Source organism: Lycium barbarum, chromosome 5, assembly GCF_019175385.1.
Source record: "Lycium barbarum isolate Lr01 chromosome 5, ASM1917538v2, whole genome shotgun sequence".
NCBI lineage: Eukaryota > Viridiplantae > Streptophyta > Magnoliopsida > Solanales > Solanaceae > Lycium > Lycium barbarum.
In genome coordinates this window covers 97718300-97742739 of record NC_083341.1, presented here as the reverse complement: position 1 = coordinate 97742739, position 24440 = coordinate 97718300, and positions in this window count along the sequence as shown.

The window sequence follows — 24440 nt, the reverse complement described above, 5'->3', positions numbered from 1 at the left end:
ATACCCTTCATTGGTCTATTCATTGTAGGCTCACGAAAATTTTTCGAGGTGTAACATTCTTCCCCCCTTTGGAACATTCGTCCTCGAATGTTAAACACTCGGGATTCTACAAAAATTTCGCCAGAGTTTCCTCTATAATTTGGCATTACCAACCTGCCACAACAACCCATAATATCATCGCTTCACAGGACTGCATCACAATATTAATATATTTGTGGCCACACACGACCAAAAGAGTAAAACAAAGCATACATACCTTATATCGTTGACATCTCAGCTTGGACCTCCTCTGGGGGCTGGAATAAACGTGGATATTTGGCTTTCATATCCTCCTCCGCTTCCCAAGTCATTTCTTCCCTGTTGTTGTATCGCCATAGAACTTTGACTGATGCTACCTCTTTATTCCGAAGTCTTCGCACCTGCCTATCTAGAATAGCAATAGGCAGTTCTTCGTATATTAGCTTCTCTGTCACTTGCACATCCCCTATCGGGGCAATCTTTGTGGGATCTTCGATACACTTACGGAGCATCGAAACATGGAATACTGGATGGACTGATTTAAGCTCCGAAGGAAAATTCAGTTCATAAGCTACCTGACCCACATTACTAATGATTTCATAGGGTCCGATGTATCTAGGGCTTAGCTTCCCTTTCTTGCCAAATCTCATCACTCCTTTCATCGGTGATACCTTCAGAAACACCCAATCGCCAACTTCAAATTCCAAGTCTCGTTGGCGATTGTCTACATAAGACTTTTGGCGGCTTTGGGCCATTAGCAATCGATCTAGGATCACCTTAACTTTTTCCACTGCTTGTTGAATCAATTCGGGGCCTATCAATTGTGCTTCTCCTATTTCAAACCATCCAATTGGAGATCTACACTTCCTTCCATATAAAGCTTCATATGGAGCCATTTGAATACTGGAATGGTAGCTATTGTTGTAAGCGAATTCAATGAGGGGAAAATGCTCATCCCAACTACCACCAAAATCCAGCACACATGCTCGTAGCATATCTTCCAGGGTCTGAATAGTGCGCTCTGCTTGTCCATCAGTCTGTGGATGGAATGCCGTGCTAAGTTTCACTTGAGTTCCTAAACCTTCCTGAAAGGACTTCCAGAACTTAGCTGTGAATTGTGCTCCTCTATCAGTAATAATAGACAATGGAATACCATGAAGTCGCACAATTTCCTTGAGATATAACCTCGCATAATCTTCGGCTGAGTAGGTAGTCCTAACTGGGAGAAAATGGGCTGCTTTTGTCAATCTGTCCACGATTACCCATATAGAATCATACTTCCCTCGTGAACGGGGTAATCCCACAAAAAAAATCCATATTAATGATTTCCCATTTCCACGTAGGAATTTCCATTGCTTGTAACAAGCCTCCTGACTTTTGATGTTCGGCCTTTACTTGCTGGCAATTCGGACACTGTGCTGCAAATTCTGCTATGTTTCTCTTCATGCCATCCCACCAATATAACAATTTGAGATCATGATACATCTTGGTTGCACCTGGATGAATAGAATACCGGGAATAATGGGCTTCCTCTAATATTCGACGGCGCAATTCCGCCACATCTAGCACACATAATCTGCTTGGGTACCTAAGAACCCCATCCATAGCAACTTCAAATGAAGACTTCTCTTTTTAATGAGACATGTATCTGTAATGATGCAATTGAGGGTCTTCATATTGCAGTTCTTTCACTTCTGCGTCCAGAGATGAAACTGTGGGATCATTAATGTAAATCCCTGCATCACCCGAATCTATTACACGTACTCCAAGATTAGCTAGTCGGTGGAGCTCATGAGCCATCTTTTTTTTTTCGGGGAGACTTCACATAAACTACCCAATGATCGGCGGCTAAGCGCGTCAGCTACTACATTTGCCTTTCCGGGGTGGTAAAAAATATTCGCATCATAATCTTTTAACAATTCTAACCACCGCCTTTACCGCAGGTTTAACTCCTTCTGCTTGAAAATATATTGAAGACTTTTGTGATCTATATAGATATCAACGTGCACCCCATACAAATAATGTCTCCATACCTTCAACGCATGAATAACTGCGGCAAATTCGAGATCATGCGTTGGATAATTCTGTTCATGTTTCCGCAACTGTCTCGAAGCACATGCAATAACTTTCCCATGTTGCATCAATACGCATCCTAACCCGACACCGGAAGTGACACAATCCACATAGCCATCTGGCCCTTCTGGAAGTGTTAACACTGGGGCTGAAGTCAATCTCTCTTTCAACTCTTGGAAACTACGCTCACAAGCATCGTTCCACTGAAATTTCGGCGACTTCTGGGTTAGCTTCGTTAATGGAGCTGAAATAGACGAGAATCCCTCAACAAATATTCTATAAAATCCCGCCAACCCCAGGAAACTACGAACTTCCATAGGCGTTGTAGGCCTTGGCCAAGTCTTCACAGCTTCTATTTTCTGAGTGTCGACTCGGATGCCATCATCTGAAATAATATGACCTAGAAATGCCACAGAATTTAGCCAGAACTCGCACTTTGAAAATTTTGCATATAATTCCCGTGCTCGAAGAAGGCCAAGAACAATTCTTAAATGATTTGCATGTTCTGATTCTGTGCAGAATACACCAAAATATCATCAATAAACACTATCACGAAGAGATCCAAAAATGGCCTGAATACATTATTCATTAAATTAATGAACACCGCCGGAGCATTAGTCAACCCAAACGATATCACTCGAAATTCGTAGTGGCCATATCTCGTTCTGAAGGCTGTCTTGGGAATATCTCCTTCTCTAATTCTCACTTGATGATAACCAGATCTCAAATCTATCTTGGAGAACCACTTAGCGCCCTGTAATTGATCAAACAAATCGTCAATTCTGGGGAGGGGATACTTGTTCTTTATTGTTACCTTGTTCAGCTGTCTGTAATCGATGCACATCCATAGAGATCCGTCCTTCTTTCTGACGAACAAGACCGGCGCTCCCCACGGTGATGAACTGGGCCTTATAAACCCCTTTTCAGGCAAGTCCTTCAACTATGCCTTCAGCTCTTTCAATTCTGCTAGAGCCATTCGATAAGGAGGAATAGAAATAGGCTCAGTGTCAGGTAACACATCAATAGCAAAGTCAATTTCTCTTTCCGGAGGAAAACCTGGAAGTTCGTCTGGAAATACATCTGCGAATTCATTCACTACCAGAACAGACTGGAAAGTTGGCACCCTTGCTTCTGTGTCATGAACCCGAACTAGATGATAAATATAACCTTTAGCTATCAGTTTTCTCGCCTTAAGGTAGGAAATAAACCTACCCTTTGGAGACACCGTATTACCCTTCCATTCAAGCACGAGCTCTCTCGAAAATTGAAATCGAACCATCTTCGTCCGGCAATCAACATTGGCATAGCACGAGGCCAACTAATCCATCCCCATGATTACATCAAAATCTATCATTTCCAGTTTAATCAAATCAGCTTTTGTCTGACGATCACATATAATAACTACACAATTCTTATATACTTGTCTTCCCATTACGGGATCACTAACCGGAGTAAATACCTCGAAAGGTCTAATGGGCTCGGGTCTCACCCCAATACAATCAGTGACATACAGAGTAATATATGAGAAAGTAGAACCCGGATCGATCAGAGCATATACATCACGGGAGAATATAGTCAATGTACCTGTAACCACATCTGGGGAAAACTCAAGATCCTGTCGCCCAGCTAAAGCATATACGCGGGGTTGAACAACACCTGAAGTAGATGCTTCTCCTCTACCTCTGCCTCTACCTCTACCTATTGTAGTCTGCGAAGTCTGTACTGTCGGGCGTACTGAGGAAGAACCCGCTGCTGAACCTGTGGGCTGAGTTTCAACTCTACCTCTCGCTGAAGGACAATCTCTCATCATATGGCCAACTTGCCCACAGGCATAACACGCATCCGAACCCTGACGGCACTGCCCAGAATGTAGTCTACCGCACTGGCTGCACCGCGGTACTGGGGGTCCCCTCTGACTAAAATCCCCTCTGGATTGAAAATCCGAGGCCCTCGAACCCTGGCCCTGTCCTGACTGAAAAGAATGATCAAACCTCCTGTCCAAGAATCTGGGAGGCGCACTGGTCGCTGACTGACCTTAGTGCCTAGAATGCATCTGTCTCGGTCCCCCTCTATATTCACTGCTCGCTCCCATAGATCTAGCCCTCTTACCTTGTCTTCGATCATTACCACGATCACTTCTTTGCGGCTATATTCGTTCCTCAAGATTCTGAGCATGGGCCTGTATTCGGGAAATATCCATCCCGTCTTGCAGAGAGGCCGTCAAGAAATCTCTAAATAAGTGTGGCCCCAAACCACTCATGAATCTATGGGCCCGGTCTCCCATATTGGCTACCATAGTTGGAGCATATCTAGCTAAAGAGTTGAACTTCATACTATACTCTCGGGCACTCATGCTTCTTTGCTTTAGATTCAAGAACCTGTCCGCTCTAGCTCGGCGGACCTCGGGTGGCAAATAATGACGAATAAAGGCATGCACAAATTCTTGCCACACCGGAGGGGGCACATTCTCTCCTCTTGATGCCATCCAATTGTTGTACCATAACACCGCCATATCGCGGAGTCTATAAGAAGACAACTCCACGGATTCGGTCTCAGAGGCATGAATAATCTTTAAGGTCCTCAATATTTCATCAATAAAGTTTTGTGGATCTTCATCCGGTTTGACCCAAAGAATTCCGGAAGATTTAAGGTCATGAAATCACGGGCTCTCATACTAACTGAACGATCACTCGGGCCCGCATTCTGTCGTTGTGCCTGGGCGGCAACCAATTGTGTCAATAAGTGTATGGCCTGGGTCACTTGCTGACCCGAAGCACCCAGTGAAGGGATCAGAGCTGAGGCTCCTCCTTGCTCTTCTACATTGGGCGGGGCCTAATTTTGTGATTCACCCTCTCCTACATTCATCGGAAGCTCTCGTTCTGCCCGCCTTTTTGTCGTAGCTTTGCCCTTCTGGGCGGCTGTAGCTTTTCCCTTTGGCGGCATTCTGAAACCACAATACACTTTTAGGAAAAATGAAATCTTATGTATGGCTCTATCGCACGATCTAATAAGAAGAAAGATGGTCATTTTCCTAAATGCCCTGTAGTCTCTTGTTTATTAGCGTGGCGCGCAACACACCATAAACAAGACTCTACTAGACACGGCTCGTAGACACTTCCTAGGATGAACTGCTCTCATACCACTTTTGTCACGACCAAGCTAGGGGCCGCGACGGGTACCCGGGGCTAGCCACCGAGCACAACTTGGTCTACTACTCATCTTACTCATTTACTGCCTTTTTATTAGCTTTGTACGCACATTGTAGAAAAAATATATTTTATATGAAAACATAAATGTTTTTTATACACTTGCCTCTCGGCCATCAAAATAATATATACATATAACAACATCTTGTGAGACCATCTAACCCACACTGCGTATCTACGAGCCTCTACTGACAGACTGAATACACATAGACGGAACAAGACTCCGTCGTGCCCAAAATATGTATATATACCAAAAGAATGAGCATAAGCACCTCCGGACAATGGAGTGCTCTCAATGAGCTGACAGCAACTATGGATCTGGATCTAGCTCACCTCCTTGTCTACCTGTGGGCATGAACACAGTGTCCAAACAAAACGGACGTCAGTACGAATATTGTACTGAGTATGAGAGGCATACACAATGAAGAAAGACAACAATAACATAATGAGAATATCAGTACGAAACATCTGAATCTGAATGACAATCATAAGAGAAGTGATGCATGCTGTCTTACTCATACTCATCACCATATCATATATGCATAATATGTAAGCTGCCCGTCCATATCGGAACAGTGTGATAATCAATAACAAAGCCCGCGTCCGGGGTACCATCTCATGCCGCCCACTAGTGGTGTCTGCCCATGCCAAAAGATCATGGTGTATCCGTATAGCTGCCCGCCTTGGCGGTGACTGCCCGGCTAACTAGGCCCGGTGTGATGCAATCGTGACATGCTTATCATAAAATACTTATAATGATATGCTTATCAAAATATACTTGTCATCATACATGCATAAAGACTCTAGCACGACTGCATTCTATCGAGGTGACGTAAGGTCGTGAACCCTTGATTCCATTATGAACATATATAAGCATTCTTCCTCACCTTGAAGGAAATGATACATAAGGTGAGTGTGAGCAATAAGTAACATTATTAACAACATGGCATCATCATAACATATCTCTTTATCTTATATGGGCACTTATGGATATAGGCTTTTAGCTTTCCGGAATATAGGAATTCATGAAGAGGAAAGGAATTCATGCTATAGGATTCATGCCATTAGGAAGAAAGGACTAGCCTCACATACCTTGTCGCTTAGCTACACTATCGATCACTCGTCTTCCTTCGAGGTCACGTCGTTACCTTCACGAGAGAATCGTATAAACATTAGTTAATCAACTTTAAAAACGCGTCATTATCTATAGAGAAAATTAGGAGGCATTTCCTTTGTTTCTACTACTTTTCCCCCGTTTTATTTCAACTCCCAGCATTTACAACAACACTCATAATATTGCAAGCAACAATCGTCATTTATATGCCTTAAGCAAAATCCATCATTTCTCTCTAATTTCCTTCTCATTTATGGTTATAGCTCGTTATCCCATTTCCTTGTATATAATACTTATTTCATGACCAAAATATAATTTACAACGTGTTCATAATCATAGCATATCAACTTTCATGATCCCATTCAACCATCTTCCAATTGTGACACTATTCACTCATTCAAGACCCATTTTCTATGTTCTTCTATGTTTCTAGTGTCTCAGCTTCCCAATACTTTAAACAACATGGAATGGTCATGAAACTTACCTTGGATGATGGTGGAACAAGCCTTGAGTTTCATGAAGGAGACAACTTCTACCTTAGCACCAAAACCCTATCTCCTCTCCTTTGGTATTTCTTGAAGGAGACAACTTCTACTTGAGTTTCATAAGCTTTGTTTCCTTGATTTGGTGTTGATGATCATTGATTTCCTTGATTCTCTTGAATTCCTATGGATGAAGTGTTTGGAGAGTTCTAGAGACTTCTTGAGTGGTATAGATTAGAAAATGAAATAATATGAGCTTATGGTCCCTTTTTAACAACTCAAAATTTGATTTTTAATGAACAGTCGTCGGGGTGAACAGTGGTCGTAAACCACACTTTACGGGTCGTATACCAGTTTGCAGACCGTGCAGTGTGGTCGTATTTAAGCATATCAAAACAGAAAGGTTGGTTGAGGATCATGGCAGTTTACGATCGAGGTTTACGGTCCGTAAACCAGTTTACGGGCTATATACCAAGTCGTATTTAACCATTTTAACATTGGACAGAAATTTGAAATTTTTGAAAGGCTGGAGGACGATGGCAATATACGGTCCGTAAATCACTTTACGGGCCCGTATTCTGCTTTACGACCACTGGCTGAATTGAAATTCTACAACTTTCTAAATTTCAAAAATTCATAATTAGTCATTCCCTACTTAGTAAAATATCGCACACTCATACCCTTCATTAGTCTATTCATTGTAGGCTCACGGAAAATTTTCGTGGTGTAACACATATGCTTTGCTAATCGAAGTCTCACCATAAGGTAAATCGTAACCAACCTGGAAAGCCGAACAACAAATCTCCAATAGTCAAACCTTAGTCTTGCCCTTCCTTTGTGCCTCGTGATAATGAAAGTCTAGTCATACCCGGATTAGGAAATTAGATGCAAGAAGAATCATTATTCAAACCGAACTTCTATTCGAGGATTTCTCATTCGAGTCCTTCAGGGTGAGCATGAGGACGTTCGCTACCCGAAGACTCTCTCTATCATTATGTCTTTATTTCCATTCGGAGACATGATCTTTGAGACTACTTATGTAATATTATGATTCAGACTTGTAGTATTTAGTTAGATGCTCTTGTATGACCAGACCAAATACTAGGACGGATTTCATTTACTTCCGCATTTTCTTATTTATATTATATTTGTGAGACTTATGCTATTTTACTTCTTCCGCTATTTTCTATTATTCGTGAATGTTGAGTTATGGGTTTGCCTATCGAGGTGGGAAAGGTAGGTGCTCGCGATTTAGTAAAATTGGGTTGTGACAATCCCATAGGGGACCCGAAAAGTCCAAGCACCAGTCACTCTGCGCACAACCTAGAGATGACTCAATATAAAAAATGTCTCAGAAGATGAGTGTTCCATACCAGTCACTCCGCACACAGCCCAGAGATGACTCGTAACAATATGTCTCAAGCATCTGTATTTCCTTCTCATTTCCCATCATCAGTACGATATCAAGGCAATATCATTATATCATGGAAATGAGTATGAACACAATGCAAATGTAATATCAATAAACTAAGTCAATCCCAACAGTACACTACAATGGGCACACAGGTAATATCATCAATAAGGCTACACAATAATCCACAACAGATTCACTACCCTCATCTCAAAAACAACAAAGTCGGGTACCATAATATCCTTATCAGGATATATAACTAATCACCAATATCCAATATCTCAACGTGGCGATCGGCCAACAAGACATAGAACAAATAGGACAACAAAGTAACGGGGTGGCTAGCCCCCAAATCATACAACAGGGCCTAACCTCAGGCAATATCCATCCCAACTTCGTACCCGAAGGCTTACATGCATTCTTCGACAATATCATCTAACCATATGCTTTGCTAATCGAAGTCTCACCATAAGGTAAACCGTAACCAACCTGGAAAGCCGAACAACAAATATCCAATAGTCAAACCTTAGTCTTGCCTTCCTTTGTGCCTCGTGATAATGAAAGTCTAGTCATACCCGTATTAGGAAATTAGAATCAAGAAGAATCATTATTCAAACCTAACTTCTATTCAATTCCTAAATCCCAACCCATGGAATGGGGTTTATGAACTAGAAAGGGAAAATTAGGGATCTACAAGTCTTAACATGAAATTAATACTCCAGGTGATTAATTCCCATCAATTATAAGTTAGAAGAACTCATGAATTACTCAAATTCAGATTCTAGGCAAAACCCCTAATTTTGGGTATAAACCCTCCCTCAGAATTCCATAAATTAGCAATTAATTAGGAAGGAATCATGCAATAATAGCTTCTAATCATCAATTCCATGCTTAATGAAGCAAACCCAATCAATAATTCAAGGTTTTATAGTCTAGAACAAAGAACCCATAAAACCCTTTTTTAATCCTCAAGTTCTTAATGAAACTATCATGATTTAGAGATTTTCTATGATGATTAATGGGATATGGAATAGCAATGAAGATGGAAGGACTCAACACAATGATTTTCCCCCATGAAATGCCTTGAAATGCTCCAAATCGCTCTATTTTCGGAGTGGTATTGAATGAAAGACTTAGGGCTTTTAACACACATTTAATGAACTCAACTGCCCGTCACCCGCTTCCGCGCTTACTCCAACGCTTTAGCTGTCCCGTTTCCACGGTTCATGCACAAATGCAAAAGGCCGCTATAGCTGTACGCTGTCGCGGTCCTGGTGCCGCTATAGCGGGACACCAGAAATTTCTCAAGTTTCATCAACTTAACCCGAAATTTCGACTATCACCCGAGACCATCTGCTCACAAACCATATATTCAGACATATATAAAAACACGCTACGAACGCAGTCGTGTTCTCGAAATTCCCAATGGAGGTCTCGTTGACCAAGTCAACCCCCGATACCTCAAAATAAACTTCCCAACCCAAGTCCCAAAATGCACCCGAGTGCATTGGGAACCTAACCAAATATACACACAAGTTCTAAAAGAGCATACAGACATCTCGAAATCAACGGATTCTAAAGAAAGGTCTGTTTACCCAAAAGTCAACTTTGAGTCAACTCTTTTTCGCTTTAAGCCTACATTTCCCACAAAATCACCCAAATCATATCTGAAGACCTCGAGAAGCGTGTCAGTAGTCCCCTCAGGTCAAATGGAAGCTAACCAAGCTTAAAAAAGGGTCAAATACATAAAAAAAAACAATAACGACCAAACAGGTCGTTACATCAGATGTCAATTAAATAATCGCTCGTCCTAAAGTGACAAGGGAAAGAGAACGGGAAAGTACCTGCATTGACAAATAATTGAGGATATCGGCTACGTATGTATGACTCAGTCTCCTAAGTAGCCTCCTCAACAGGACGATTCTTCCATTGCACCTTCACAAAAGATATCTCTCTAGACCTCAATTTTCGAACCTGCCCATCCAAAATCGAAGTAGGCTCCTTCTCGTATGTCAGATTCTCATCAAGCAATACCGAGTCCCAATGAATAATATACGTAGCATCGGCATGACACTTCTTCAGCATAGACACATGAAAAACTGGATGAACGTCTGCTAAGCTTGGTGGCAAGGACAACTCATAGGCAATATCGCCCACACGATCAAAGATCTCAGACGGCCCAATATACCTCAGACTCAACTTACCTCTATTCCCAAATCTCATAACACCCTTCATGGGTGAAATCTTCAACAGAACTTGATCACCCATAGCGAACTATAAATCTCTGACCTTCCGATCCGCATACATCTTCCGACGACTCTAAGCAGCCAAAAGTTTGGCCTGAATGACTTTCACCTTCTCAGGAGACTCTCTCAGCAGATCTGTACCCCAAGGTCGAACCTCAAATGCATCAAACTAGCCAGCCGGGGATCTACACCTCCTACAATATAAAGCCTCAAAAGGCGCCATGTCGATACTCGAGTGATAACTGTTGTTATATGCAAACTCTGCCAATGGAAAATATTGGTCCCTGTTATGACCCGTGTTTTCACACGTTTGGAAAGACTTGAATTACATTGGATTCTTGAGATATAAGATCAATTTGATATTTTGTTGAACATAGGAGTTATGCATGAAAGAATAGAGTCATGAAAGTGTGGGACAAGGTTAAGGGTAATTTTGGAATTTTGGAAATTAGTTTCGGGAATTACAAAATGCGATCCACAAGTTATTGGGCTTGTAAAATAAGAAGCAAATTGAGGCCCAAAAGATTAGGGGTGGCCGGCCATGATGGCCTTGGCCCAAGCCCAAAAATTTGTATTAAATTTCCATGTGAATCAATTAACTTAAGGCCATGATCCAAGCCCATTACTTGGTCATGTGCTTGGTCATGTGACCAAGTCTTTAAATGATAGAAATTAGAAGACTTAAGGCATTAAGAGACTTAGAAAAAAATCAAGAACAAGAGCAAAAGAGATAGAGGGTTTCGGGTGGAGCATGGAAAAATAGCCATAAAAAATATTGTTCCAAAAATTTATTTCTTGTTGTTTTCCTACTAAGTCAAGGTTCCTTTGTAACTTGGTATAGTTGGTTTGGAGTGGGGAGCATCCAATTCACCAAAGAGATCATATATCCAAGTGAAGAAAACTTGAAGAAAAGGTAAGAATTTCTACCTTTTATTTGTGTTATGAAGTTTTGATTGTGTTGTAGTTTATGGAAATGTGTTGATTGTATGAAGAAATGGAAGTTTGCAAAGTGGGTATGTAGTATATATGTATGGCCGTGTATATGCATGCATTTTATGCTAATGAAGAATTGAAATTATGTTGTATTCTAGTTGTTAGTATGGTGGAATTCATATTGAGAATGAAAGTTGAATAAAATTGGATGAATTGATGAAAATAGCATTTGGTCGTGTGGTATGGAGTGGTATGGAATGGGATGGATTAAGTTGTTTAATGTGTTAGAGTTTGTTGTGATGTTTGTAATGTAAATGAAGTTAGAATGATATAAGTTTGTATTGAATTGGAATGTAGAAACTTATGTCGTTTTAGTATGATTTTCCGACATTAAGGAAATGAAGTTGTTTGGTTGTGAATTATGGTGATCATTGATGAATTTGGAAGTTGGAAACTTGTTATGAAGTTGGATGCCAAAGATTTGATGTTTTGCATAAGTTATGATTTTGGCGGAAAGTTGTATATTATGTATATCGAGTGTATATCTTAAGGCAAACGATATGAAATGTATCTAGAACTATATAGTGATGATCTTGATTGTTGATGAATGTGAAATTATTGATATTAGTGGAAGTTTGGATTGAAATGAAGGTTATGTCAACTTGTGAGAAAAATGTCTAGTTGAAGGATATTTGTGTTCTTAATGTTCTTTGTTGATGTTAATGTTGTCGTTTGGGTTGTTGTTGATGATTTCTAGCCGAGTCGAATTCTCGGGGTGCCATATGTATAGGGGAAGTGCTGCCGAAATTTCGGTAGCCAAATATGCTTAAAGTTGTAATAATGGCATTAATAACTCACAATTGGTAAACTTGACCAATTGCAGTTTTTCGACGAAACGGGAAGTGAGTTTGGAAAGGCTTAAGGGGCGTGAAAGGTATGTAAAGCAAACCCAATTCTTCCCTTGGCATGCCCTTAGTGTATTAGGGTCGGATCCGGGCCTCGAAGGACCTCTTGGCCCTCGGAATCCGCAAGACAAAATTTCAGTTTTTCCTTCAGTAGAATTGAACCATTTTGATACGCTTTTTCTGAAATTATGCAATTGTGCTCTAAATTACTCAGAAAGTCATAGAATGTCTGTATAACCTTCGTAGATGATATTATATGTTTAGAGGGCATAATTTGAGCCCGCCGCCTTATTTGTTCTGAGGCGGGCCCACTATTTCCGGTTTTGCCCCTAATGTGTTAAAGCTTCCTTTTTAAGCGATTTTTGAAAGAAATGTTTTAATTACCCTACTAATCGCTTAACGAATATTATTTTAAATATTCTGTTAAATATTATAAATTATTTTGACACTCGGAATGACTTCGGGAAAGTTATACTTCTGTAATTTATTATGATATCCGAAATACATTTATTATGATTCCGTCCGACCCCATTGGATTTGTTTGTCTTTGATACGCTTCATCGAGTCTTTGAAAACATTTATTATATTTTTAAATTGCATTAGTCTCTCACTACTCCATTCGTGGATGTCCCAATGTTTCCCACATTGAGCCCGGGCCAGGATATGTTGTCAAGCGTAATTCTCTGCATTGTTCGCCGCGTCCCGATGTGAGGGGGCAGGTATACGCGTACATGGATCTGTGGAGTATGATGTGCCATGTCCGCCTATTCTGATCTGATCTGTTATGGCCATTTTGATATGATATTATGTGATACGGGGCCACGCTCCTTTTCTGATTCCTCTGTATTGTGGCACCAGTGTCGGGAGGGTGACCACGTTCTGTCTGCCGAGTCCCGTGGCAGGGATCGGATATGATATGACATATGTTTCTGTACACATTCTGTCTGATTTGGAAATATGCATTTGACACTCTGGATTTTGTACCCATCTTCTGTAATCATTATGATTTGACATCTGTGATTCCGCTTTACATATTCAGTACATATTTCGTATTGACCCCCTTTCTTCGGGGGCTGCGTTTTCATGCCGCGCAGGTACAGACGACAGGTTTGCTGATCCGCACGTTTAGGATCCCATTTCTGCTATTTTGGGGCGCTCTCTTCTACAGAGCCCATCTTTTGGTACAGTCTGTCACTGCTATCTGGATATGTACTTTGTTCAGGGTATGACGGGGCCCTGTCCCGTCTTATGATTATGATATGTTCTGTAGAGGCCTGTGGATACATCTGTGTGGGTTCTGTACATATGTTTGGGATGTTTTGTTTTATGATAGCCTTATCGGCTTCTGTGTGCCAAGTCTGCTCTTCTGCTAAATTCTGTAGCATCCACTAATGTTATTATTATATTATTATTCTGATAATATGCTAATGTGGGTGTCGGGTACGTATAGGTGCCCAGCTAGGGCACTGGTCGCGGCCCACGGGGTTGGGTCGTGACAAAAGTGGTATCAGAGCGGTTCGTCCTCGGAATGTCCACAGACCGTGTCTAGTAGAGTCTTGTTTATCGGTGTGTTGTGCACCACGCCTATAAACAGGAGGCTACAGGGCATTTAGGATACTACCCTTCTTTCTGTCTTAGATCGTGCGATAGAGCTGTGTTATCAGGATGACCCCTCCCTAACGAGTGGCTATATTTGCAGATATGCCTCCAAAAAAGGCAACCGCGGCCCAGAAGGCCAAGTCAGCAGCCTTGGGAGAGACTAGCCAGGTCCAGAGGATTACCAGGGCCCAGGCACATATTGCTCCGGGGACTTTGCCCCAGACAGAGGGTTCGTCTACACCGCCACTCGTGGAGGAGATTGGGGCGGCCGCAGCCGCAGATCGGGGGGCGGCTCCACCGCCATCTCCCGCAGTTCCAGTACCTGAGCCTCCAGCTCCACGGCCAGGCACTGAGGATCAGTCTATGAGGAAGGCAGTCCAGCTGCTGACGAGACTTGTGGCAGGGCAGGTTCAGGGGCATGGACTGGGAGGTGACCGGGCAGGCAGGCGTGATAGTTCGAGAGCCCGTGAGTTTTTGACTTGTAACCCTCCAGAGTTCTTCGGGACAAAGCCCGAGGAGGATCCTGAGGAGTTTATCAGGAAGATGCGACGCACTCTAGATTTGATTAATGCTTCCGAGACAGAGTCAGTCGCGTTAGCTTCTTACCGGTTATATGATGTGGCGGCAAACTGGTACGAGTCATGGGGGCTATCCAGGGGGGACGGCGCTCCTCCAGCAGTTTGGGGCGATTTTTCTCAGGCATTTCTTGGACATTTACTGCCCCCAGAGTTGCGACGAGCCAGATCTGATAGATTCTTATTATTGAGGCAGAAGGGCCGTAGTATCCGGGACTATAGTTTGGAGTTTGATTCCTTGGCCCGATATGCACCTACTGTGGTTGCTACTATGGCGGACCGGATGCACAGATATATTATGGGGCTGGATCGGTATTTTGTTGATAGCTGCTTAGTATTGCTGCTCAGCCCGGTAAGGACATTGCCCGTATCCAGGCCCATGCCCAGGGTATGGAGGATCGGGGCAGAGGGGGACACCAGCCTGACAGGGGCCAGGATCGGAGACAGCCCAAGAGGGCCAGGTCATCTGGAGATTTTCGGGGCATACAGCCCCAACAGCCGCAGGAGCCTAGCCGATTTTCATCTCAGCCGGCGCAGAGCGCGCCTCCCCAGCCTACAGGTCGCAGATTCGATAGCCCAGGGTATTCAGGAGCAGGCCAGAGCTCCAGGGCTTCAGGTTTGCGGACAGATAGGGGTTCTGGTCAGATGAGGCCACCCAGGGTTCAGTGTTCTTTTTGCGGCAGATACCATACGGGAGAGTGCTACAGAGCCACTGGTGCATGCTTTTCTTGTGGCCGTCAGGGCCATTCTGTGAGAGATTGCCCGTATAAGGGTAGTTCGGGTGGTGCAGCGCAGCCTACCGGATCAGCTGCTGGGTCTTCATCTTCGTCAGTGGCTATGCGCCCTACGGGGCAGGGTATTTCGGCACCAGCGGGTCGCGGCAGAGGCCGTGGTGGAGCTTCTGGTATTAGCGGTCCTTCGAACCGCATTTATGCTTTGGCCAGCCACCAGGATCAGGAGGCATCTCCTAATGTCGTTACAGGTACTTTATTGGTCTTCTCTCGGTCTGTGTATGCATTAATTGATCTAGGTTCGACTTTATCATATATTTCACCTCTTGTTGCCGGTAAAATTGGTATTATGTCTGAACCTATAGAGCCATTTGAGGTAGCCACACCGATAGGGGACTTTATTGTAGCGAAACAGGTTTATAAAGACTGTTCTGTGATTGTATATGGCCGTGATACTAAGGCAGATCTGGTAGAGTTAGATATGACTGAATTTGATGTTATTATGGGTATGGACTGGCTAGCTTCCTGTTATGCTAATGTTGACTGCCAGAATAAGGTGGTTCGCTTCCAGTTTCCCGGGGAGCCAGTTTTAGATTGGGCTGGAAATACAGCATCGTCGAAAGGTAAGTTTATTTCATACCTTAAGGAAAAGAAAATGATTAGAAAGGGTTATATCTATCATCTGGTACGGGTGCAAGACTTGGACGCAGAGACGCCGACACTTCAATCAGTCCCCGTGGTTAACGAGTTTCCAGATGTTTTCCCCGACGAGCTTCCAGGTCTTCCTCCAGAGCGGGAAATAGATTTCTCTATTGACTTACTCCCAGACACTCAGCCTATCTCTATTCCTCCGTATAGAATGGCGCCTGCAGAATTAAAGGAGCAGCTGAAAGATTTGTTGGATAAGGGCTTCATCAGACCCAGTACTTCGCCTTGGGGAGCCCCGGTATTATTTGTGCGTAAGAAAGACGGGTCGCTGCGTATGTGTATTGATTATCGGCAGCTGAATAAGGTAACTATAAAGAATAAATACCCCCTCCCCAGGATTGATGATTTGTTTGATCAGCTGCAGGGCGCTAAGTGTTTTTCGAAGATAGATCTTCGATCCGGTTACCACCAGGTGCGAGTACGAGAGGCCGATATCCCTAAGACAGCTTTCCAGACCCGATATGGGCATTACGAGTTCAGGGTTATTCATGTATTTGATGAACCGGGTATTCAGGACATTCTTGGATCTGTTTGTAATTGTATTCATTGATGATATCCTGGTTTATTCTCGGTCTGAGGCGGAGCACGCAGATCATCTGAGATCGGTATTAGGGGTACTCCGGCATCAGAAGTTATATGCGAAATTTTCTAAGTGCGAATTCTGGCTGTCTTCAGTGGCTTTCTTGGGGCATATTATTGCAGCTGAAGGTGTCCGGGTGGACACACAGAAGATTGAGGCCGTGAAGAATTGGCCCAGACCTACGACGCCCACAGAGGTACGCAGTTTCCTGGGGTTAGCAGGTTATTACAGGAGGTTTGTGGAGAATTTTGCTTCGATTTCAGCGCCTTTGACAAGGCTGACTCAGAAGGGAGCTAAGTTCCAGTGGTCTGACGCTTGTGAACGGAGCTTCCAGTTGCTGAAGGAGAAGCTGACTACAACCCCAGTTCTGACTCTTCCAGAGGGACCGGACGGGTATGTTATTTATTGTGACGCTTCTGGCATGGGGTTAGGCTGTTTATTGATGCAGCACAGCAGAGTTATAGCGTATGCTTCCCGGCAGCTCAAAAAGCATGAGAAGAATTATCCTACCCACGATCTGGAGCTCGCGGCGGTGATTCATGCTCTGAAGATATGGAGACACTATTTATATGGCGTTCATGTGGATATCTATACTGATCATAAGAGTCTCCAGTATATTTTCAGACAGAGAGAGCTTAATTTGCGGCAGCGGAGGTGGCTGGAGCTTCTGAAAGATTATGATGTAGATATTCTGTATCATCCGGGTAAGGCTAATGTTGTTGCGGATGCACTCAGTCGGAAGTCTATGGGCAGTTTGGCCGACTTACAGCCAGACAGGAGAGAAATAGCCCGTGATATTCAGCAGTTGGCTAGTCTCGGTGTTCGTCTGGCCGATTCTGGAGATACACGGATTTCTGTTCGAGGGGTTTCTGAGTCATCCATCAGGGACGATATTAAAAGGCGTCAATATGAAGATCCTGTCTTAGCTCGGTACAGGGACACAACCTATGATAAGGAGGAGACTCCGTTCGAGTTTTGACCGGATGACACTTTGTTATACAGAGGCAGGCTGTGTGTACCTGATATTGCAGGCCTTCGGCAGCAGGTTATGAGCGAGGCACATTATGCTCGCTACTCGGTCCATCCTGGGTCTACGAAGATGTACCATGATCTCCGATGCTTATACTGGTGGGACGGTATGAAGCGGGATGTTGCAGAGTTCGAAGCCCAGTGCCCTAATTGTCAGCAGGTCAAGATTGAGCATCAGAAGCCGGGTGGACTGTTGCAGGAGATGGAAATCCCGACTTGGAAGTGGGAGGTTATTAATATGGACTTCATTACAGGATTGCCTCGCACTCCACGGAAGTATGATTCCATCTGGGTCGTCATTGATAGGCTGACGAAATCAGCCCATTTTCTTCCCATCAGGACTACCTATTCCACCGAGGATTATGCCAGGCTCTATATTAAGGAGATTGTGAAGCTTCACGGAGTTCCTATATCTATTATTTCTGACAGAGGCGCCTAGTTTACCGCGCATTTCTGGAGATCTTTTCAGGAGGGACTAGGGACTCAGGTGAGTCTGAGCACCGCATTTCATCCTCAGAGCGATGGGCAGGCCGAGCGCACTATACAGACGCTGGGGGATATGTTGCGGGCCTGCGTTATTGATTTCAGAGGAAGCTGGGATGATCACCTGCCGTTGATTGAGTTTGCATATAATAACAGTCAACATTCCAGCATCCAGATGGCTCCGTACGAGGCTTTATATGGCAGGAAGTGCAGATCGCCGATCGGCTGGTTTGATATTGGCGAGACAGAGTTGATTGGCCCAGATATGGTCTAGCAGGCCGTGGACAAGGTGAAACTTATTCGAGAGCGACTGTTGGCAGCCCAGAGTCGACAGGAATAATACGCGGATAAACGGCGTCGACCGTTGGAGTTTCAGGTAGGCGATTGGGTATTTCTGAAGGTATCGCCTATAAAAGGCGTGATGCGGTTCGGCAGAAAGGGTAAGCTCAGTCCGCGTTATATTGGGCCTTATCAGATTGTTTGGAAGGTTGGAAATGTCGCCTATGAGTTATATTTGCCATCTGATTTGGAAGCGGTACATCCGGTATTCCATGTCTCTATGCTTCGCAGATGCATTGGTGACCCTTCCAGAATTTTGCCTGCGGATGATATTCAGGTGTCGGAGCAACTATCGTACGATGAGCAGCCCGTATCTATTTTGGATCATCAGGTGAGGAGGCTCCGGAATAAAGATGTAGCCTCTGTTAAGGTTCTGTGGCGGAATGATAACAGGGAGGAAATGACCTGGGAGTCTGAGGAAGAAATGAAGAAGTATCCTCACTTAAATCCTGCTTAATTTCATTTCAATGTCAATCGTATGTCCTATGTGTTGTTTGTAAGCATGAACACCCCCAAAGTATTTTCCAACCCTATAAGATTAATTTTACATTCGAGGACGAATGTTCTAAAGGGGGGGAGGATGTTATGACCCGTGTTTTCACACGTTTGGAAAGACTTGAATTACATTAGATTCTTGAGATATAAGATCAATTTGATATTTTGTTGAACATAGGAGTTATGCATGAAAGAATAGAGTCATGAAAGTGTGGGACAAGGTTAAGGGTAATTTTGGAATTTTGGAAATTAGTTTCGGGAATTACAAAATGCGATCCACAAGTTATTGGGCTTGTAAAATAAGAAGCAAATTGAGGCCCAAAAGATTAGGGGTGGCCGGCCATGATGGCCTTGGCCCAAGCCCAAAAATTTGTATTAAATTTCCATGTGAATCAATTAACTTAAGGCCATGATCCAAGCCCATTACTTGGTCATGTGCTTGGTCATGTGACCAAGTCTTTAAATGATAGACATTAGAAGACTTAAGGCATTAAGAGACTTAGAAAAAAATCAAGAACAAGAGCAAAAGAGATAGAGGGTTTCGGGTGGAGCATGGAAAAATAGCCATAAAAAATATTGTTCCAAAAATTTATTTCTTGTTGTTTTCCTACTAAGTCAAGGTTCCTTTGTAACTTGGTATAGTTGGTTTGGAGTGGGGAGCATCCAATTCACCAAAGTGATCATATATCCAAGTGAAGAAAACTTGAAGAAAAGGTAAGAATTTCTACCTTTTATTTGTGTTATGAAGTTTTGATTGTGTTGTAGTTTATGGAAATGTGTTGATTGTATGAAGAAATGGAAGTTTGCAAAGTGGGTATGTAGTATATATGTATGGTCGTGTATATGCATGCATTTTATGCTAATGAAGAATTGAAATTATGTTATATTCTAGTTGTAAGTATGGTGGAATTCATATTGAGAATGAAAGTTGAATAAAATTGGATGAATTGATGAAAATAGCATTTGGCCGTGTGGTATGGAGTGGTATGGAATGGGATGGATTAAGTTGTTTAATGTGTTAGAGTGTTGTTGTGATGTTTGTAATGTAAATGAAGTTAGAATGATATAAGTTTGTATTGAATTGGAATGTAGAAACTTATGTCGTTTTAGTATGATTTTCCGACATTAAGGAAATGAAGTTGTTTGGTTGTGAATTATGGTGATCATTGATGAATTTGGAAGTTGGAAACTTGTTATGAAGTTGGATGCCAAAGATTTGATGTTTTGCATAAGTTATGATTTTGGCGGAAAGTTGTATATTATGTATATCGAGTGTATATCTTAAGGCAAACGATATGAAATGTATCTAGAACTATATGGTGATGATCTTGATTGTTGATGAATGTGAAATTATTGATATTAGTGGAAGTTTGGATTGAAATGAAGGTTATGTCAACTTGTGAGAAAAATGTCTAGTTGAAGGATATTTGTGTTCTTAATGTTCTTTGTTGATGTTAATGTTGTCGTTTGGGTTGTTGTTGATGATTTCTAGCTGAGTCGAATTCTCGGGGTGCCATATGTATAGGGGAAGTGCTGCCGAAATTTCGGTAGCCAAATATGCTTAAAGTTGTAATAATGGCATTAATAACTCACAATTGGTAAACTTGACCAATTGCAGTTTTTCGACGAAACGGGAAGTGAGTTTGGAAAGGCTTAAGGGGCGTGAAAGGTATGTAAAGCAAACCCAATTCTTCCCTTGGCATGCCCTTAGTGTATTAGGGTCGGATCCGGGCCTCGAAGGACCTCTTGGCCCTCGGAATCCGCAAGACAAAATTTCAGTTTTTCCTTCAGTAGAATTGAACCATTTTGATACGCTTTTTCTGAAATTATGCAATTGTGCTCTAAATTACTCAGAAAGTCATAGAATGTCTGTATAACCTTCGTAGATGATATTATATGTTTAGTGGGCACAATTTGAGCCCGCCGCCTTATTTGTTCTGAGGCGGGCCCACTATTTCCGGTTTTGCCCCTAATGTGTTAAAGCTTCCTTTTTAAGCGATTTTTGAAAGAAATGTTTTAATTACTCTACTAATCGCTTAACGAATATTATTTTAAATATTCTGTTAAATATTATAAATTATTTTGACACTCGGAATGACTTCGGGAAAGTTATACTTCTGTAATTTATTATGATATCCGAAATACATTTATTATGATTCCGTCCGACCCCATTGGATTTGTTTGTCTTTGATACGCTTCATCGAGTCTTTGAAAACATTTATTATATTTTTAAATTGCATTAGTCTCTCACTACTCCATTCGTGGATGTCCTAATGTTTCCCACACTCAGCCCGGGCCAGGATATGTTGTCAAGTGTAATTCTCTGCATTGTTCGCCGCGTCCCGATGTGAGGGGGCAGGTATACGCGTACATGGGTCTGTGGAGTATGATCTGCCATGTCCGCCTATTCTGATCTGATCTGTTATGGCCATTTTGATATGATATTATGTGGTACGGGGCCACGCCCCTTTTCTGATTCCTCTGTATTGTGGCACCAGTGTCGGGAGGGTGACCACGTTCTGTCTGCCGAGTCCCGTGGCAGGGATCGGATATGATATGACATATGTTTCTGTACACATTCTGTATGATTTGGAAATATGCATTTGACACTCTGGATTTTGTACCCATCTTCTGTAATCATTATGATTTGACTTCTGTGATTCCGCTTTACATATTCAGTACATATTTCGTACTGACCCCCTTTCTTCGGGGGCTGCGTTTTCATGCCGCGCAGGTACAGACGACAGGTTTGCTGATCCGCACGTTTAGGATCCCATTTCTGCTATTTTGGGGCGCTCTCTTCTACAGAGCCCATCTTTTGGTACAGTCTGTCACTGCTATCTGGATATGTACTTTGTTCAGGGTATGACGGGGCCCTGTCCCGTCTTATGATTATGATATGTTCTGTAGAGGTCTGTGGATACATCTGTGTGGGTTCTGTACATATGTTTGGGATGTTTTGTTTTATGATAGCCTTATCAGCTTCTGTGTTCCAAGTCTGCTCTTCTGCTAAATTCTGTAGCATGCACTAATGTTATTATTATATTATTATTCTGATAATATGCTAATGTGGGTATCGGGTACGTATAGGTGCCCAGCTAGGGCACTGGTCGCGGCCCACGGGGTTGGGTCGTGACAGTCCCAATGACCACTAAAGTCCATAACATAAGCCCTCAACATGGTCTCGATCACCTAAATGGTCTGCTCGGTCTGCCCATCAATCTGAGGGTGGAAAGTTGTACTAAGATCCACTCGGGTACCCACTAAGCATGAAAAACTCTCTAGAAATGGAAAGTGAAGATAGAACCCCGATTAGATATGATAGAAATGGGAACCCCATGTAATCTCATAATGTCCCGAATGTACAACTTGGCTAACTTCTCCGCGTTATAAGAAACATGAACTGCAATGAAATGAGTGGACTTAGTCAACCGATCAACTATCACCCAAATCGAATCAAACTTACCTAGGGTCTTCTGAAGACCCACAACAAAATCCATGGCAATCCTATCCCACTTCCACTCGAGAATGGACAACCTCTGAAGTACACCGCCGGGTTTCTAGTGCACATACTTAACTTGCTGATAATTCCCACTCTTAGCCACAAAATCGATTATATTCCTCTTCATGCGACGCCACCGTAATGTTGTCTCAAATCACGATACATCATAGTCGCCCGGATGAATGAAATATCCTGAGCTATGGGCCTCAGTCAAAATAAAATGAATCAAGTTACCAACACGAGGAATGCACACGTGCCCCTTAATCCTCAAAGTACCCTCAGAATCAATCATGGCTTCCTTTTCCTCACCCCGCAGAACCCTATCTCGAATCTTGCTCAACTAAGCATCCTCTAACTGATGAGTCCTGATCTGTTCTAACAAGGATAATCTCGCCTTGACACAAGCTAAGACTTTGCCTAGGACCGAAACATCAAGACGAACAAAGCTATTAGCCAGAGTCTGAAGCTCTATGGCCAACGACCGCTTCGAAACAACCAAACGGGCTAAACTCCCCATACTCGTGGCCTTGCAATTCAAGGCATCAGCAACAACATTGGCTTTCCCTGGATGATAAAGAATAGAAATTTCATAGTCCTTAAGGAGCTCCATCTATCGACGCAGCCTGGAATTAAGATCTCTCTAGGTAAACACGTGCTGAAGGCTACAGTGATTGGTGAAAACCTCACAATGACCCCATACAAGTAATGCCCCCAGATCTTCAAAGCGAAGACCATATCTAGCAACTCCAAATTATGGGTAGGGTAATTCCTCTCATGGATCATCGACTGATGGGAAGCATAGGATATGACACTACCCTTCTGCATCAAAATAGCACCCAAACCTAAACGGGATGCATCACTATAGATTGAGAAATCCTTACTCTCCACCAGTAATGTTAGAATCGAGGCTGAAGTCAAAAGGGTCTTAAGGTTTTGAAAGCTCTCATCACAATCATTGGACCACTGGAAGGGAACATTCTTCTGGGTCAATCTGGTCAATGACGAAGCAATAGTAGTGAAACCCTTCACAGATCGATGGTAGTAACTGGACAAACCCATGAAAATACGAATCTCGATAACAGTAGTGGGCCTCGCCCAATCTTTCACAGCCTCAGTCTTCTTAGGACTCACCATGATCGCATCCTAAAACACAACGTGGCCTAACAACGCCACAGACTCTAACCAAAACTCACAGTTTGAAAACATAGCAAATAAACTATTCTTCTTCAACAACCCAAGCACGGGGCGCATATGGCCCTCATGCTCCTCTCTACTCTTGGAATACACCAAGATATTATCAACAAACACAATCACAAATGAATCAAGGAATGGCTTAAAGATGCTATTCATCAAAGTCATGAATGCAGCCAGAGCATTGGTAAGCCCGAATGACATAATCAAAAACTCATAATGCCCATATCTCATCTAAAAAGTTGTCTTCAAAATATCCTCAGTCCTGATTTTCAGTTGATGGTATCCTGAACGGAAGTGAATCTTTTAGAACACTGAAGCACCCTGAAGCTGGTCAAATAAATCATCGATACCAGGAATAGGATACTTGTTATGAATTGTAACCCTGTTCAGTTGACAATAATCGATGCACATTCTCATAGATCTATCTTTCTTCTTTACGAACAACACATGAGCGTTGTAAGGGGAGATGCTCGGCCTAATGAATACCTTACTCAACAAGTCTTGCAATTGCTCTTTCAGTTCTCTCAACTAAGCGAGTACCATCCCATATGTCAGAATAGAAATAGGGCGGGTGCTCGGCTCTAACTTAATACAAAATTTAATATCGCAATCGGGTGGCATACCTGGCAGATCGGACAGGAATACCTCTGCAAACTCGCTCACAATGGGAACGGACTCAAAGGGCGGAGATGTAATATTAGTGTCACGCAAAAGCCAGATAAGCTAAACACCCCTTGTTGACTAAGATCTTTGCCTGAAGAAACGAAGTAATCTTCTTCGGAGCGCGACTAGGAGCATCTCTCCACTCAAGTCTACG